Source organism: Hemiscyllium ocellatum, chromosome 45 (assembly GCF_020745735.1).
Source record: "Hemiscyllium ocellatum isolate sHemOce1 chromosome 45, sHemOce1.pat.X.cur, whole genome shotgun sequence".
Taxonomy (NCBI): domain Eukaryota; kingdom Metazoa; phylum Chordata; class Chondrichthyes; order Orectolobiformes; family Hemiscylliidae; genus Hemiscyllium; species Hemiscyllium ocellatum.
In genome coordinates this window covers 20,584,454-20,603,823 of record NC_083445.1, presented here as the reverse complement: position 1 = coordinate 20,603,823, position 19,370 = coordinate 20,584,454, and the positions used below count along the sequence as shown (strand labels likewise).

At 54.7% G+C, this 19,370-nt stretch overlaps 1 protein-coding gene across 1 annotated transcript in view; it reads right to left on the bottom strand.

The window, feature by feature from the left end:
• The window catches only part of LOC132835881 (adhesion G protein-coupled receptor L1-like), a 399,302-nt gene that overhangs the window by 317,188 nt on the left and 62,744 nt on the right, over positions 1-19,370 (bottom strand). The gene's annotated exons all lie outside the window — the stretch shown is intronic.

The window sequence follows — 19,370 nt, the reverse complement described above, 5'->3', positions numbered from 1 at the left end:
GTCCACTGCTCTGTTCTCCAATTCCATGGCCCACTGCTCTGTTTCCCAAGCCCATGGCCCACTGCTCTGTTCCCCAATCACATAGCCCACTGCTCTGTTTCTCGAATCCCATAGCCCACTGCTCTGTTTCCCAATTCCATAGCCCACTGCTCTGTTCCACAATTCCATGGCCCACTGCTGTTTCTCAATCCCATAGCCCACTGCTCTGTTCCCCAATCCCATGGCCCAATGCTCTGTTCCCCAATCCCCTAACCTGCTGCTGTGTTCCCCAATCCCATAGCCCACTGCTCTGTTTCCCATTTCCATAGCCCACTGCTCTGTTCTCCAATTCCATGGCCCACTGCTCTGTTTCCAGAGCCCATGGCCCACTGCTCTGTTCCCCAATCCCATAGCCCACTGCTCTGTTTCTCAAATCCATAGCCCACTGCTGTGTTTCCCAATCCCTTAGCCCACTGCTCTGTTCCCCAATTCCATGGCCCGCTGCTCTGTTTCCCAATCCCATAGCCCACTGCTCTGTTCCCCAATCCCCTACCCCACTGCTCTGTTACCCAATCCCCTAACCTGCTGCTGTGTTCCCCAATCCCTTAGCCCACTGGTCTGTTCCCCAATCCCCTAACCCACTACTCTGTTCCCCAATCCCATAGGCCAATGCTCTGTTACCCAATTCCATGTCCCGCTGCTGATTTCCCCAATCCCATAGCCCACTGCCCCACTGCTATGTTACCCAATTCCAGGCCCAATGCTCTGTTCCCCAATCCCATAGCTCACTGCTCTGTTTCCCAATTCCATAGCCCACTGCTGTGTTCCCCAATCCCATGGCCGACTGCTCTGTTCCCCAATCCCATAGCTCACTGCTCTGTTTACCAATTCCATAGCCCACTGCTCTGTTCCCCAATCCCATAGCCCACTGCTCTGTTACCCAATCCCATGGCCCACTGCTCTGTTCCCCAATCCAGAGCCCACTGCTCTGTTCCCCAATTCCTTAGCCCACTGCTCTGTTACCCAATTCCAGGCCCACTGCTCTGTTTCTGAATCCCTTAGCCCACTGGTCAGTTCCCCAATCCCCTAACCCACTGCTCTGTTCCCCAATCCCATGGCCCACTGCTCCGTTCCCCAATTCCGTGGTCCACTTCTCTGTTTCCCAATCCCCTAACCCACTGCTCTGTTTCCCAATTCCATAGCCCACTGCTCTGTTCCCCAATTCCATGGCCCACTGCTGTTTCTCAATCCCATGGCCCACTGCTCTGTTCCCCAATCCCCTAACCTGCTGCTGTGTTCCCCAATCCCATAGCCCACTGCTCTGCTACCCAATTCCATGTCCCACTGTTCTTCTCCCCAATCCCATAGCCCACTGCCCTGTTACCCAATTCCATGTCCCACTGCTGTTTTCCCCAATCCCTTAGCCCACTGCCCCACTGCTCTGTTACCCAATTCCAGGCCCACTGCTCTGTTCCCCAATCCCATAGCCCACTGCTCTGTTCTCCAATGCCACAACTCACTGCTCTGTTCCTCAATCCCATAGCCCACTGCTCTGTTTCCCAAGCCCATGGCCCACTGCTCTGTTCCCCAATCCCATAGCCCACTGCTCTGTTTCTCGAATCCCATAGCCCACTGCTCTGTTTCCCAATTCCATAGCCCACTGCTCTGTTACCCAATTCCTTAGCCCACTGCTCTGTTACCCAATTCCCGGCCCACTGCTCTGTTCCCTAATCCCATAGCCCACTGCTCTGTTACCCAATCCCATGGCCCACTGCTCTGTTCCCCAATCCTATAGCCCACTGCTCTGTTCCCCAATTCCTTAGCCCACTGCTCTGTTACCCAAGTCCAGGCCCACTGCTCTGTTCCCCAGTTCCGTAGCTCGCTGCTCTGTTTCCCAATCCCATAGCCCACTGCCCTGTTCCCCAATCCCCTAGACCACTGCTCTGTTCCCCAATTCCATGGCCCATTGTTCTGTTCCCCAATCCCTTAGCCCACTGCTCTGTTCCACAATTCCATGGCCCACTGCTGTTTCTCAATCCCATAGCCCACTGCTCTGTTACCCAATCCCATGGCCCACTGCTCTGTTCCCCAATCCCATGGCCCACTGCTCTGTTCCCCAATCCCCTAACCTGCTGCTGTGTTCCCCAATCCCATAGCCCACTGCTCTGTTTCCCATTTCCATAGCCCACTGCTCTGTTCTCCAATTCTATGGCCCACTGCTCTGTTTCCCAAGCCCATGGCCCACTGCTCTGTTCCCCAATCCCATAGCCCACTGCTCTGTTTCTCGAATCCATAGTCCACTGCTGTGTTTCCCAATCCCTTAGCCCACTGCTCTGTTCCCCAATTCCATGGCCCGCTGCTCTGTTCCCCAATCCCATAGCCCACTGCTCTCTTCCCCAATCCCATAGCCCACTGCTCTGTTCTCCAATGCCACAGCTCACTGCTCTGTTCCTCAATTCCATGGCCCATTGCCCTGTTTCCCAATCCCATGGCCCACTGCACTGTTCCCTAATCCCATAGCCCACTGCCCTGTTTCTCAATTCCTTAGCCCACTGCTCTGTTTCCCAATCCCATAGCCCACTGGTCTGTTCCCCAATCCCCTAACCCACTACTGTGTTCCACAATCCCATAGGCCAATGCTCTGTTACCCAATTCCATGTCCCGCTGCTGTTTTCCCCAATCCCATAGCCCACTGACCCACTGCTCGGTTACCCAATTCCAGGCCCAATGCTCTGTTCCCCAATGCCATGGCCCACTGCTCTGTTTCTCAATTCCATAGCCCACTGCTCTGTTCCCCAATCTCATAGACTACTGCTCTGTTCCCCAATTCCATAGCCCACTGCTCTGTTCCCCAATCCCATAGCCCACTGCTCAGTTTGTCAATCCCACAGCCCACTGCTCTGCTTCCCAATTCCATAGCCCACTGCTCTGTTCCCCAATCCCATGGCCCACTGCTCTTTTTCTCAATCCGATAGCCCACCGATCTGTTTCTCAACCCCTAGCCCACTGGTCAGTTCCCCAATCCCATGGCCCACTGCTCTGTTCCCCAATCCCATGGCCCACTGCTCTGTTCCCCAATCCCCTAACCCACTGCTCTGTTCCCCAATCCCATAGCCCACTGGTCTGTTCCCCAATCCCCTAACCCACTACTGTGTTCCACAATCCCATAGGCCAATGCTCTGTTACCCAATTCCATGTCCCGCTGCTGTTTTCCCCAATCCCATAGCCCACTGACCCACTGCTCGGTTACCCAATTCCAGGCCCAATGCTCTGTTCCCCAATCCCATGGCCCACTGCTCTGTTTCTCAATTCCATAGCCCACTGCTCTGTTCCCCAATCTCATAGACTACTGCTCTGTTCCCCAATTCCATAGCCCACTGCTCTGTTCCCCAATCCCATAGCCCACTGCTCAGTTTGTCAATCCCACAGCCCACTGCTCTGTTCCCCAATTCCATGGCCCACTGCTCTTTTTCTCAATCCCATAGCCCACCGATCTGTTTCTCAACCCCTAGCCCACTGGTCAGTTCCCCAATCCCCTAACCAACTGCTCTGTTCCCCAATCCCATGGCCCACTGCTCTGTTCCCCAATTCCGTGGTCCACTGCTCTGTTCCCCAATCCCCTAACCCACTGCTCTGTTCCCCAATCCCATAGCCCACTGCTCTGTTTCCCAATTCCATGGCCCTCTGCTCTGTTACCCAATCCCATGGCCCACTGCTGTGTTCCCCAATCCCCTAACCCGCTGCTCTGTTCCCCAATCCCATAGCCCACTGCTCTGCTACCCAATTCCATGTCCCACTGTTCTTCTCCCCAATCCCATAGCCCACTGCCCCACTGCTCTGTTGCCCAATTCCAAAGCCCACTGCTCTGTTCCCCAATCCCATAGCCCACTGCTCTGTCACCCAAACCCATGGCCCACTGCTCTGTTCCCCAATCCCATAGCCCACTGCTCTGTTCCCCAATACCATAGCCCACTGCTCTGTTCTCCAATTCCATGGCCCACTGCACTGTTTCCCAATCCCTTAGCCCACTGGTCTGTTCCCCAATCCCCTAACCCACTGCTCTGTTCCCCAATTCCGTGGTCCTCTACTCTGCTCCCCAATCCCCTAACCCACTGCTCTGTTCCCCAGTCCCATGGCCCACTGCTCTGTTACCCAATCGCATGGCCCACTGCTCTGTTCCCCAATCCGATAGCCCACTGCTCTGTTCCCCAATTCCTTAGCCCACTGCTCTGTTACTCAATTCCAGGCCCACTGCTCTGTTTCTCGAATCCATAGCCCACTGCTGTGTTTTCCAATCCCTTAGCCCACTGCTCTGTTCCCCAATTCCATGGCCCGCTGCTCTGTTTCCCAATCCCATAGCCCACTGCTCTGTTCCCCAATCCACTAACCCACTGCTCTGTTACCCAATCCCCTAACCTGCTGCTGTGTTCCCCAATCCCTTAGCCCACTGCTCTGTTCCCCAATCCCATAGCCCACTGCTCTGTTACCCAATCCCATAGCCCACTGCTCTGTTACCCAATTCCAGGCCCACTGCTCTGTTTCTGAATCCCTTAGCCCACTGGTCAGTTCCCCAATCCCCTAACCCACTGCTCTGTTCCCCAATCCCACGGCCCACTGCTCTGTTCCCCAATTCCGTGGTCCACTGCTCTGTTCCCCAATCCACTAACCCACTGCTCTGTTACCCAATCCCCTAACCTGCTGCTGTGTTCCCCAATCCCTTAGCCCACTGCTCTGTTCCCCAATCCTATAGCCCACTGCTCTGTTCCCCAATTCCTTAGCCCACTGCTCTGTTACCCAATTCCAGGCCCACTGCTCTGTTTCTGAATCCCTTAGCCCACTGGTCAGTTCCCCAATCCCCTAACCCACTGCTCTGTTCCCCAATCCCACGGCCCACTGCTCTGTTCCCCAATTCCGTGGTCCACTTCTCTGTTTCCCAATCCCCTAACCCACTGCTCTGTTCCCCAATCCCATAGCCCACTGCTCTGTTACCCAATTCCATGCCCACTGCTCTGTTCCCCAATTCCGTAGCTCGCTGCTCTGTTTCCCAATCCCATAGCCCACTGCCCTGTTCCCCAATTCCATGGCCCATTGTTCTGTTCCCCAATCCCTTAGCCCACTGCTCTGTTTCTCGAATCCCATAGCCCACTGCTCTGTTTCCCAATTCCATAGCCCACTGCTCTGTTCCACAATTCCATGGCCCACTGCTGTTTCTCAATCCCATAGCCCACTGCTCTGTTACCCAATCCCATGGCCCACTGCTCTGTTCCCCAATCCCCTAACCTGCTGCTGTGTTCCCCAATCCCATAGCCCAGTGCTCTGTTTCCCATTTCCATAGCCCACTGCTCTGTTCTCCAATTCTATGGTCCACTGCTCTGTTTCCCAATCCCATGGCCCACTGCTCTGTTTCTCGAATCCATAGTCCACTGCTGTGTTTCCCAATCCCTTAGCCCACTGCTCTGTTCCCCAATTCCATGGCCCGCTGCTCTGTTCCCCAATCCCATAGCCCACTGCTCTGTTCTCCAATGCCACAGCTCACTGCTCTGTTCCTCAATTCCTTAGCCCACTGCTCTGTTTCCCAATCCCATAGCCCACTGGTCTGTTCCCCAATTCCTTAGCCCACTGCTCTGTTACCCAATTCCATGCCCACTGCTCTGTTCCCCAATTCCGTATCTCGCTGCTCTGTTTCCCAATCCCATAGCCCACTGCCCTGTTCCCCAATCCCCTAGACCACTGCTCTGTTCCCTAATTCCGTGGCCCATTGTTCTGTTCCCCAATCCCTTAGCCCACTGCTCTGTTTCTCAATTCCATAGCCCACTGCTCAGTTTGTCAATTCCACAGCCCACTGCTCTGTTTCCCAATTCCAAAGCCCACTGCACTGTTCCCCAATCCCATAGCCCACTGCTCTGTTTCCCAAGCCCATGGCCCACTGCTCTGTTCCCCAATCCCATAGCCCACTGGTCTGTTCCCCAATCCCCTAACCCACTACTGTGTTCCACAATCCCATAGGCCAATGCTCTGTTACCCAATTCCATGTCCCGCTGCTGTTTTCCCCAATCCCATAGCCCACTGACCCACTGCTCGGTTACCCAATTCCAGGCCCAATGCTCTGTTCCCCAATCCCATGGCCCACTGCTCTGTTTCTCAATTCCATAGCCCACTGCTCTGTTCCCCAATCTCATAGACTACTGCTCTGTTCCCCAATTCCATAGCCCACTGCTCTGTTCCCCAATCCCATAGCCCACTGCTCAGTTTGTCAATCCCACAGCCCACTGCTCTGCTTCCCAATTCCAGAGCCCACTGCTCTGTTCCCCAATTCCATGGCCCACTGCTCTTTTTCTCAATCCGATAGCCCACCGATCTGTTTCTCAACCCCTAGCCCACTGGTCAGTTCCCCAATCCCATGGCCCACTGCTCTGTTCCCCAATCCCATGGCCCACTGCTCTGTTCCCCAATCCCCTAACCCACTGCTCTGTTCCCCAATCCCATAGCCCACTGCTCTGTTTCCCAATTCCATGGCCCTCTGCTCTGTTACCCAATCCCATGGCCCACTGCTGTGTTCCCCAATCCCCTAATCCGCTGCTCTGTTCCCCAATCCCATAGCCCACTGCTCTGCTACCCAATTCCATGTCCCACTGTTCTTCTCCCCAATCCCATAGCCCACTGCCCCACTGCTCTGTTTCCCAATTCCAAAGCCCACTGCTCTGTTCCCCAATCCCATAGCCCACTGCTCTGTCACCCAAACCCATGGCCCACTGCTCTGTTCCCCAATCCCATAGCCCACTGCTCTGTTCCCCAATTCCGTGGTCCTCTACTCTGCTCCCCAATCCCCTAACCCACTGCTCTGTTCCCCAGTCCCATGGCCCACTGCTCTGTTACCCAATCGCATGGCCCACTGCTCTGTTCCCCAATCCTATAGCCCACTGCTCTGTTCCCCAATTCCTTAGCCCACTGCTCTGTTACTCAATTCCAGGCCCACTGCTCTGTTTCCCAAGCCCATGGCCCACTGCTCTGTTCCCCAATCCCATAGCCCACTGCTCTGTTTCTCGAATCCATAGCCCACTGCTGTGTTTTCCAATCCCTTAGCCCACTGCTCTGTTCCCCAATTCCATGGCCCGCTACTCTGTTTCCCAATCCCATAGCCCACTGCTCTGTTCCCCAATCCACTAACCCACTGCTCTGTTACCCAATCCCCTAACCTGCTGCTGTGTTCCCCAATCCCTTAGCCCACTGCTCTGTTCCCCAATCCCATGGCCCACTGCTCTGTTCCCCAATCCTATAGCCCACTGCTCTGTTCCCCAATTCCTTAGCCCACTGCTCTGTTACCCAATTCCAGGCCCACTGCTCTGTTTCTGAATCCCTTAGCCCACTGGTCAGTTCCCCAATCCCCTAACCCACTGCTCTGTTCCCCAATCCCACGGCCCACTGCTCTGTTCCCCAATTCCGTGGTCCACTTCTCTGTTTCCCAATCCCCTAACCCACTGCTCTGTTCCCCAATCCCATAGCCCACTGCTCTGTTACCCAATTCCATGCCCACTGCTCTGTTCCCCAATTCCGTAGCTCGCTGCTCTGTTTCCCAATCCCATAGCCCACTGCCCTGTTCCCCAATTCCATGGCCCATTGTTCTGTTCCCCAATCCCTTAGACCACTGCTCTGTTTCTCAATTCCATAGCCCACTGCTCAGTTTGACAATTCCACAGCCCACTGCTCTGTTTCCCAAATCCAAAGCCCACTGCACTGTTCCCCAATCCCATAGCCCACTGCTCTGTTTCCCATTTCCATAGTCCACTGCTCTGTTTCTCGAATCCCATAGCCCACTGCTCTGTTTCCCAATTCCATAGCCCACTGCTCTGTTCCACAATTCCATGGCCCACTGCTGTTTCTCAATCCCATAGCCCACTGCTCTGTTACCCAATCCCATGGCCCACTGCTCTGTTCCCCAATCCCCTAACCTGCTGCTGTGTTCCCCAATCCCATAGCCCACTGCTCTGTTTCCCATTTCCATAGCCCACTGCTCTGTTCTCCAATTCTATGGTCCACTGCTCTGTTTCCCAAGCCCATGGCCCACTGCTCTGTTCCCCAATCCCATAGCCCACTGCTCTGTTTCTCGAATCCATAGTCCACTGCTGTGTTTCCCAATCCCTTAGCCCACTGCTCTGTTCCCCAATTCCATGGCCCGCGGCTCTGTTCCCCAATCCCATAGCCCACTGCTCTGTTCTCCAATGCCACAGCTCACTGCTCTGTTCCTCAATTCCATGGCCCATTGCCCTGTTTCCCAATCCCATGGCCCACTGCACTGTTCCCTAATCCCATAGCCCACTGCCCTGTTTCTCAATTCCTTAGCCCACTGCTCTGTTTCCCAATCCCACAGCCCACTGGTCTGTTCCCCAATTCCTTAGCCCACTGCTCTGTTACCCAATTCCATGCCCACTGCTCTGTTCCCCAATTCCGTAGCTCGCTGCTCTGTTTCCCAATCCCATAGCCCACTGCCCTGTTCCCCAATCCCCTAGACCACTGCTCTGTTCCCCAATTCCGTGGCCCATTGTTCTGTTCCCCAATCCCTTAGCCCACTGCTCTGTTTCTCAATTCCATAGCCCACTGCTCAGTTTGTCAATTCCACAGCCCACTGCTCTGTTTCCCAATTCCAAAGCCCACTGCACTGTTCCCCAATCCCATAGCCCACTGCTCTGTTTCCCATTTCCATAGTCCACTGCTCTGTTCTCCAATTCCATGGCCCACTGCTGTTTCTCAATCCCATAGCCCACTGCTCTGTTACCCAATCCCATGGCCCACTGCTCTGTTTCCCATTTCCATAGCCCACTGCTCTGTTCTCCAATTCTATGGCCCACTGCTCTGTTTCCCAAGCCCATGGCCCACTGCTCTGTTCCCCAATTCCATGGCCCGCTGCTCTGTTCCCCAATCCCCTAACCTGCTGCTGTGTTCCCCAATCCCATAGCCCACTGCTCTGTTTCCCATTTCCATAGCCCACTGCTCTGTTCTCCAATTCTATGGCCCACTGCTCTGTTTCCCAAGCCCATGGCCCACTGCTCTGTTCCCCAATTCCATGGCCCGCTGCTCTGTTCCCCAATCCCATAGCCCACTGCTCTGTTCCCCAATCCCATAGCCCACTGGTCTGTTCTCCAATGCCACAGCTCACTGCTCTGTTCCTCAATTCCATGGCCCATTGCCCTGTTTCCCAATCCCATGGCCCACTGCACTGTTCCCTAATCCCATAGCCCACTGCCCTGTTTCTCAATTCCTTAGCCCACTGCTCTGTTTCCCAATCCCATAGCCCACTGGTCTGTTCCCCAATCCCCTAACCCACTACTCTGTTCCACAATCCCATAGGCCATTGCTCTGTTACCCAATTCCATGTCCCGCTGCTGTTTTCCCCAATCCCATAGCCCACTGACCATCTGCTCGGTTACCCAATTCCAGGCCCAATGATCTGTTCCCCAATCCCATGGCCCACTGCTCTGTTTCTGAATTCCATAGCCCACTGCTCTGTTCCCCAATCTCATAGACTACTGCTCTGTTCCCCAATTCCATAGCCCACTGCTCTGTTCCCCAATCCCATAGCCCACTGCTCAGTTTGTCAATCCCACAGCCCACTGCTCTGTTTCCCAATTCCATAGCCCACTGCTCTGTTCCCCAATTCCATGGCCCACTGCTCTTTTTCTCAATCCCATAGCCCACCGATCTGTTTCTCAACCCCTAGCCCACTGGTCAGTTCCCCAATCCCCTAACCCACTGCTCTGTTCCCCAATCCCATGGCCCACTGCTCTGTTCCCCAATTCCGTGGTCCACTGCTCTGTTCCCCAATCCCCTAACCCACTGCTCTGTTCCCCAATCCCATAGCCCACTGCTCTGTTTCCCAATTCCATGGCCCACTGCTCTGTTACCCAATCCCATGGCCCACTGCTGTGTTCCCCAATCCCCTAACCCGCTGCTCTGTTCCCCAATCCCATAGCCCACTGCTCTGCTACCCAATTCCATGTCCCACTGTTCTTCTCCCCAATCCCATAGCCCACTGCCCCACTGCTCTGTTTCCCAATTCCAAAGCCCACTGCTCTGTTCCCCAATCCCATAGCCCACTGCTCTGTCACCCAAACCCATGGCCCACTGCTCTGTTCCCCAATCCCATAGCCCACTGCTCTGTTCCCCAATTCCATAGCCCACTGCTCTGTTCTCCAATTCCATGGCCCACTGGTCTGTTCCCCAATCCCCTAACCCACTGCTCTGTTTCCCAATTCCGTGGTCCTCTACTCTGCTCCCCAATCCCCTAACCCACTGCTCTGTTCCCCAGTCCCATGGCCCACTGCTCTGTCACCCAATCGCATGGCCCACTGCTCTGTTCCCCAATCCTATAGCCCACTGCTCTGTTCCCCAATTCCTTAGCCCACTGCTCTGTTACTCAATTCCAGGCCCACTGCTCTGTTTCCCAAGCCCATGGCCCACTGCTCTGTTCCCCAATCCCTTAGCCCACTGCTCTGTTCCCCAATCCTATAGCCCACTGCCCTGTTCCCCAATTCCTTAGCCCACTGCTCTGTTACCCAATTCCAGGCCCACTGCTCTGTTTCTGAATCCCTTAGCCCACTGGTCAGTTCCCCAATCCCCTAACCCACTGCTCTGTTCCCCAATCCCATGGCCCACTGCTCTGTTCCCCAATTCCGTGGTCCACTTCTCTGTTTACCAATCCCCTAACCCACTGCTCTGTTCCCCAATCCCATAGCCCACTGCTCTGTTACCCAATTCCATGCCCACTGCTCTGTTCCCCAATTCCGTAGCTCGCTGCTCTGTTTCCCAATCCCATAGCCCACTGCCCTGTTCCCCAATCCCCAGACCACTGCTCTGTTCCCCAATTCCATGGCCCATTGTTCTGTTCCCCAATCCCTTAGCCCACTGCTCTGTTTCTCAATTCCATAGCCCACTGCTCAGTTTGTCAATTCCACAGCCCACTGCTCTGTTTCCCAATTCCAAAGCCCACTGCTCTGTTCCCCAATCCCATAGCCCACTGCTCTGTTCCCCATTTCCATAGCCCACTGCTCTGTTCTCCAATTCCATGGCCCACTGCTCTGTTTCCCAAGCCCATGGCCCACTGCTCTGTTCCCCAATCCCATAGCCCACTGCTCTGTTTCTTAAATCCATAGCCCACTGCTGTGTTTCCCAATCCCTTAGCCCACTGCTCTGTTCCCCAATTCCATGGCCCGCTGCTCTGTTTCCCAATCCCATAGCCCACTGCTCTGTTCCCCAATCCCCTACCCCACTGCTCTGTTACCCAATCCCCTAACCTGCTGCTGTGTTCCCCAATCCCTTAGCCCTCTGGTCTGTTCCCCAATCCCCTAACCCACTACTCTGTTCCCCAATCCCATAGGCCAATGCTCTGTTACCCAATTCCATGTCCCGCTGCTGTTTTCCCCAATCCCATAGCCCACTGCCCCACTGCTATGTTACCCAATTCCAGGCCCAATGCTCTGTTCCCCAATCCCATAGCTCACTGCTCTGTTTCCCAATTCCATAGCCCACTGCTGTGTTCCCCAATCCCATGGCCGACTGCTCTGTTCCCCAATCCCATAGCTCACTGCTCTGTTTACCAATTCCATAGCCCACTGCTCTGTTCCCCAATCCCATAGCCCACTGCTCTGTTACCCAATCCCATGGCCCACTGCTCTGTTCCCCAATCCTATAGCCCACTGCTCTGTTCCCCAATTCCTTAGCCCTCTGCTCTGTTACCCAATTCCAGGCCCACTGCTCTGTTTCTGAATCCCTTAGCCCACTGGTCAGTTCCCCAATCCCCTAACCCACTGCTCTGTTCCCCAATCCAGTGGCCCACTGCTCCGTTCCCCAATTCCGTGGTCCACTTCTCTGTTTCCCAATCCCCTAACCCACTGCTCTGTTTCCCAATTCCATAGCCCACTGCTCTGTTCCCCAATTCCATGGCCCACTGCTGTTTCTCAATCCCATGGCCCACTGCTCTGTTCCCCAATCCCCTAACCTGCTGCTGTGTTCCCCAATCCCATAGCCCACTGCTCTGCTACCCAATTCAATCTCCCACTGTTCTTCTCCCCAATCCCATAGCCCACTGCCCTGTTACCCAATTCCATGTCCCACTGCTGTTTTCCCCAATCCCTTAGCCCACTGCCCCACTGTTCTGTTACCCAATTCCAGGCCACTGCTCTGTTCCCCAATCCCATAGCCCACTGCTCTGTTCCCCAATCCCATAGCCCACTGCTCTGTTCTCCAATGCCACAGCTCACTGCTCTGTTCCTCAATTCCATGGCCCATTGCTCTGTTTCCCAATCCCATGGCCCACTGCACTGTTCCCTAATCCCATAGCCCACTGCCCTGTTTCTCAATTCCTTAGCCCACTGCTCTATTTCCCAATCCCATAGCCCACTGGTCTGTTCCCCAATCCCCTAACCCACTACTCTGTTCCACAATCCCATAGGCCAATGCTCTGTTACCCAATTCCATGTCCCGCTGCTGTTTTCCCCAATCCCATAGCCCACTGACCCACTGCTCGGTTACCCAATTCCAGGCCCAATGCTCTGTTCCCCAATCCCATGGCCCACTGCTCTGTTCCTCAATTCCATAGCCCACTGCTCTGTTCCCCAATCTCATAGCCTACTGCTCTGTTCCCCAATTCCATAGCCCACTGCTCTGTTCCCCAATCCCATGGCCCACTGGTCTGTTCCACAATTCCGTGGTCCACTGCTCTGTTCTCCAATCCCCTAACCCACTGCTCTGTTCCCCAATCCCATAGCCCACTGCTCTGTTTCCCAATTCCATGGCCCACTGCTCTGTTACCCAATCCCATGGCCCACTGCTGTGTTCCCCAATCCCCTAACCCGCTGCTCTGTTCCCCAATCCCATAGCCCACTGCCCCACTGCTCTGTTTCCCAATTCCATAGCCCACTGCTCTGTTCCCCAATTCCATGGCCCACTGCTGTTTCCCAATCCCTTAGTATACTGGTCTGTTCCCCAATCCCCTAACCCACTGCTCTGTTTCCCAATCCCTTAGCCCACTGCTCTGTTCCCCAACTCCATGGCCCGTTGCTCTGTTTCCCAATCCCATTGCCCACTGCTCTGTTCCCCAATCCCCTAAATCACTGCTCTCTTCCCCATTCCCATGGCCCACTGCTCTGTTCCCCAATCCCATAGCTCACTGCTCTGTTTCCCAATTCCATAGCCCACTGCTCTATTCACCAATCCCATAGCCCAATGTTCTGCTCCCCAATCCCCTATCCAACTGTGCTGTTCCCCAATCCCATGGCCCACTGTTCTGTTTCCCAATTCCATAGCCCATTGCTCTGTTACCCAATCACATGGCCCACTGCTCTGTTCCCCAATCCCCTAACCTGCTGCTGTGTTCCCCAATCCCATAGCCCACTGCTCTGCTACCCAATTCCATGTCCCACTGTTCTTCTCCCCAATCCCATAGCCCGCTGCCCTGTTACCCAATTCCATGTCCCACTGCTGTTTTCCCCAATCCCTTAGCCCAATGCCCCACTGCTCTGTTACCCAATTCCAGGCCCACTGCTCTGTTCTCCAATCCCATAGCCCACTGCTCTGTTCCCCAATCCTATAGCCCACTGCCCTGTTCCCCAATCCCATAGCCGACTGCCCTGTTCCCCAATCCATTAGCCCACTGCTCTGTTACCCAATTCCAGGCCCACTGCTCTGTTCCCCGATCTCATGGCCCACTGCTCTGTTTCTCAATTCCATAGCCCACTGCTCTGTTACCCAATCCCATGGCCCACTGCTCTGTTCCCCAATCCCATAGCCCACTGCTCTGTTCCCCAATTCCTTAGCCCACTGCTCTGTTACCCAATTCCATGCCCACTGCTCTGTTCCCCAATTCCGTAGCTCGCTGCTCTGTTTCCCAATCCCATAGCCCACTGCCCTGTTCCCCAATCCCCTAGACCACTGCTCTGTTCCCCAATTCCATGGCCCATTGTTCTGTTCCCCAATCCCTTAGCCCACTGCTCTGTTTCTCAATTCCATAGCCCACTGCTCAGTTTGTCAATTCCACAGCCCACTGCTCTGTTTCCCAATTCCAAAGCCCACTGCACTGTTCCCCAATCCCATAGCCCACTGCTCTGTTTCCCATTTCCATAGTCCACTGCTCTGTTCTCCAATTCCATGGCCCACTGCTCTGTTCCCCAATCCCATAGCCCACTGCTCTGTTTCCCATTTCCATAGTCCACTGCTCTGTTCTCCAATTCCATGGCCCACTGCTCTGTTTCCCAAGCCCATGGCCCACTGCTCTTTTCCCCAATCCCATAGCCCACTGCTCTGTTTCTCGAATCCCATAGCCCACTGCTCTGTTTCCCAATTCCATAGCCCACTGCTCTGTTCCACAATTCCATGGCCCACTGCTGTTTCTCAATCCCATAGCCCACTGCTCTGTTACCCAATCCCATGGCCCACTGCTCTGTTCCCCAATCCCCTAACCTGCTGCTCTGTTCCCCAATCCCATAGCCCACTGCTCTGTTTCCCATTTCCATAGCCCACTGCTCTGTTCTCCAATTCTATGGCCCACTGCTCTGTTTCCCAAGCCCATGGCCCACTGCTCTGTTCCTCAATCCCATAGCCCACTGCTCTGTTTCTCGAATCCCATAGCCCACTGCTCTGTTTCCCAATTCCATAGCCCACTGCTGTGTTCCACAATTCCATGGCCCACTGCTGTTTCTCAATCCCATAGCCCACTGCTCTGTTACCCAATCCCATGGCCCACTGCTCTGTTCCCCAATCCCCTAACCTGCTGCTGTGTTCCCCAATCCCATAGCCCACTGCTCTGTTTCCCATTTCCATAGCCCACTGCTCTGTTCTCCAATTCTATGGCCCACTGCTCTGTTTCCCAAGCCCATGGCCCACTGCTCTGTTTCCCAAGCCCATGGCCCACTGCTCTGTTCCCCAATCCCATAGTCCACTGCTCTGTTTCTCGAATCCATAGTCCACTGCTGTGTTTCCCAATCCCTTAGCCCACTGCTCTGTTCCCCAATTCCATGGCCCGCTGCTCTGTTCCCCAATCCCATAGCCCACTGCTCTCTTCCCCAATCCCATAGCCCACTGCTCTGTTCTCCAATGCCACAGCTCACTGCTCTGTTCCTCAATTCCATGGCCCATTGCCCTGTTTCCCAATCCCATGGCCCACTGCACTGTTCCCTAATCCCATAGCCCACTGCCCTGTTTCTCAATACCTTAGCCCACTGCTCTGTTTCCCAATCCCATAGCCCACTGCTCTGTTCCCCAATTCCTTAGCCCACTGCTCTGTTACCCAATTCCATGCCCACTGCTCTGTTCCCCAATTCCGTAGCTCGCTGCTCTGTTTCCCAATCCCATAGCCCACTGCCCTGTTCCCCAATCCCCTAGACCACTGCTCTGTTCCCCAATTCCATGGCCCATTGTTCTGTTCCCCAATCCCTTAGCCCACTGCTCTGTTTCTCAATTCCATAGCCCACTGCTCAGTTTGTCAATTCCACAGCCCACTGCTCTGTTTCCCAATTCCAAAGCCCACTGCACTGTTCCCCAATCCCATAGCCCACTGCTCTGTTTCCCATTTCCATAGTCCACTGCTCTGTTCTCCAATTCCATGGCCCACTGCTCTGTTTCCCAAGCCCATGGCCCACTGCTCTGTTCCCCAATCCCATAGCCCACTGCTCTGTTTCTCGAATCCCATAGCCCACTGGTCAGTTCCCCAATCCCCTAACCCACTGCTCTGTTCCCCAATCCCATGGCCCACTGCTCTGTTCCCCAATTCCGTGGTCCTCTACTCTGCTCCCCAATCCCCTAACCCACTGCTCTGTTCCCCAGTCCCATGGCCCACTGCTCTGTTACCCAATCGCATGGCCCACTGCTCTGTTCCCCAATCCTATAGCCCACTGCTCTGTTCCCCAATTCCTTAGCCCACTGCTCTGTTACTCAATTCCAGGCCCACTGCTCTGTTTCCCAAGCCATGGCCCACTGCTCTGTTCCCCAATCCCATAGCCCACTGCTCTGTTTCTCGAATCCATAGCCCACTGCTGTGTTTTCCAATCCCTTAGCCCACTGCTCTGTTCCCCAATTCCATGGCCCGCTGCTCTGTTTCCCAATCCAATAGCCCACTGCTCTGTTCCCCAATCCCCTAACCCACTGCTCTGTTACCCAATCCCCTAACCTGCTGCAGTGTTGCCCAATCCCTTAGCCCACTGCTCTGTTCCCCAATCCCATAGCCCACTGCTCTGTTACCCAATCCCATGGCCCACTGCTCTGTTCCCCAATCCTATAGCCCACTGCTCTGTTCCCCAATTCCTTAGCCCACTGCTCTGTTCCCCAATCCCATGGCCCACTGCTCTGTTCCCCAATCCTATAGCCCACTGCTCTGTTCCCCAATTCCTTAGCCGACTGCTCTGTTACCCAATTCCAGGCCCACTGCTCTGTTTCTGAATCCCTTAGCCCACTGGTCAGTTCCCCAATCCCCTACCCCACTGCTCTGTTCCCCAATCCCATGGCCCACTGCTCTGTTCCCCAATTCCGTGGTCCACTTCTCTGTTTCCCAATCCCCTAACCCACTGCTCTGTTCCCCAATCCCATAGACCACTGCTCTGTTACCCAATTCCATGCCCACTGCTCTGTTCCCCAATTCCGTAGCTCGCTGCTCTGTTTCCCAATCCCATAGCCCACTGCCCTGTTCCCCAATCCCCTAGACCACTGCTCTGTTCCCAAATTCCATGGCCCATTGTTCTGTTCCCCAATCCCTTAGCCCACTGCTCTGTTTCTCAATTCCATAGCCCACTGCTCAGTTTGTCAATTCCACAGCCCACTGCTCTGTTTCCCAATTCCAAAGCCCACTGCACTGTTCCCCAATCCCATAGCCCACTGCTCTGTTTCCCATTTCCATAGTCCACTGCTCTGTTCTCCAATTCCATGGCCCACTGCTCTGTTTCCCAAGCCCATGGCCCACTGCTCTGTTCCCCAATCCCATAGCCCACTGTTCTGTTTCTCGAATCCCATAGCCCACTGCTCTGTTTCCCAATTCCATAGCCCACTGCTCTGTTCCACAATTCCATGGCCCACTGCTGTTTCTCAATCCCATAGCCCACTGCTCTGTTTCCCCAATCCCATGGCCCAATGCTCTGTTCCCCAATCCCCTAACCTGCTGCTGTGTTCCCCAATCCCATAGCCCACTGCTCTGTTTCCCATTTCCATAGCCCACTGCTCTGTTCTCAAATTCCATGGCCCACTGCTCTGTTTCCCAAGCCCATGGCCCACTGCTCTGTTCCCCAATCCCATAGCCCACTGCTCTGTTTCTCGAATCCATAGCCCACTGCTGTGTTTCCCAATCCCTTAGCCCACTGCTCTGTTTCCCAATTCCATGGCCCGCTGCTCTGTTACCCAATCCCATAGCCCACTGCTCTGTTCCCCAATCCCCTACCCCACTGCTCTGTTACCCAATCCCCTAACCTGCTGCTGTGTTCCCCAATCCCTTAGCCCACTGGTCTGTTCCCCAATCCCCTAACCCACTACTCTGTTCCCCAATCCCATAGGCCAATGCTCTGTTACCCAATTCCATGTCCCGCTGCTGTTTTCCCCAATCCCGTAGCCCACTGCCCCACTGCTATGTTACCCAATTCCAGTCCCAATGCTCTGTTCCCCAATCCCATAGCTCCCTGCTCTGTTTCCCAATTCCATAGCCCACTGCTGTGTTCCCCAATCCCATGGCCGACTGCTCTGTTCCCCAATCCCATAGCCCACTGCTCTGTTTACCAATTCCATAGCCCACTGCTCTGTTCCCTCATCCCATAGCCCACTGCTCTGTTCCCTCATCCCATAGCCCACTGCTCTGTTACCCAATCCCATGGCCCACTGCTCTGTTCTCCAATCCCCTAGCCCACTGCTCTGTTCCCCAATTCCATGGCCCACTGCTCTTTTACCCAATTCCGTGTCCCACTGCTGTTTTTCCCCAATCCCTTAGCCCCCTGCCCCACTGCTCAGTTTCCCAATTCCCTGGCCCACTGCTCTGTTCCCCAATCCCATAGCCCACTGCCCCACTGCTCTGTTTCCCAATTCCAAAGCCCACTGCTCTGTTCCCCAATCCCATAGCCCACTGCTCTGTTTCCCAATCCCATAGCCCACTGCTCTGTTCCCCAATCCCCTAGCCCACTGCTCTGTTCCCCAATTCCATGGCCCACTGCTCTTTTACCCAATTCCGTGTCCCACTGCTGTTTTCCCCAATCCCTTAGCCCCCTGCCCCACTGCTCAGTTTCCCAATTCCCTGGCCCACTGCTCTGTTCCCCAATCCCATAGCCCACTGCCCACTGCTCTGTTTCCCAATTCCAAAGCCCACTGCTCTGTTCCCCAATCCATAGCCCACTGCTCTGATTCCCAATCCCATAGCCCACTGCTCTGTTCCCCAATCCCCTAGCCCACTGCTCTGTTCCCCAATTCCATGGCCCGCTGCTCTTTTACCCAATTCCGTGTCCCACTGCTGTTTTCCCCAATCCCTTAGCCCCCTGCCCCACTGCTCAGTTCCCCAATTCCCTGGCCCACTGTTCTATTCCCCAATCCTCTAACCCACCCCTCTATTTCCCAATCCCATATCCCACTGCTCTGTTCCCGAGTCCAGTGGCCAACTGCTCAGTTCCCCAATTCCATGGCCCACTGTTCTATTCCCCAATCCTCTAACCCACTGCTCTATTCCCCAATCCCATATCCCACTGCTGTGTTACCCAATTCTATGTCCCACTGTTCTTTTCCCCAATCCCATAGCCCACTGCTCTGTTACCCAATTCCAGGCCCACTGCTCTGTTCCCCAATCCCCTAGCCCAATGCTCTGTTCCCCAATTCCATGGCCCGCTGCTCTGGTTCCCAATCCCTTAGACCACTGCTCTGTTCCCCATTCCATGGCCCGCTGCTCTGTTTCCCAATCCCATAGCCCACTGCTCTGTTCCCAAATCCCATGGCCCACTGCTCTTTTTCCCAATTCCATAGCTCACTGCTCTGTTCCCCAATCCCCTTGCCAACTGCTCTGTTTCCCAATTCCATGGCCCATTGCTCTGTTCCCCAATTCCATGGCCCACTCTCTGTTCGTCAATCCCATAGCCCACTGCTCTTCCCCAATTCCATGGCCCACTGCTGTGTCCCCCCAATTCCTTAGCCCATTGGTCTGTTCCCCAATTCCATGGCCCACTGCTCTTTTACCCAATTCCGTGTCCCACTGCTGTTTTCCCTTCCCCCAATCCCTTAGCCCCCTGCCCCACTGCTCAGTTTCCCAATTCCCTGGCCCACTGCTCTATTCCCCAATCCCATAGCCCACTGCCCCACTGCTCTGTTTCCCAATTCCAAAGCCACTGCTCTGTTCCCCAATCCCATAGCCCACTGCTCTGTTCCCCAATCCCCTAGCCCACTGCTCT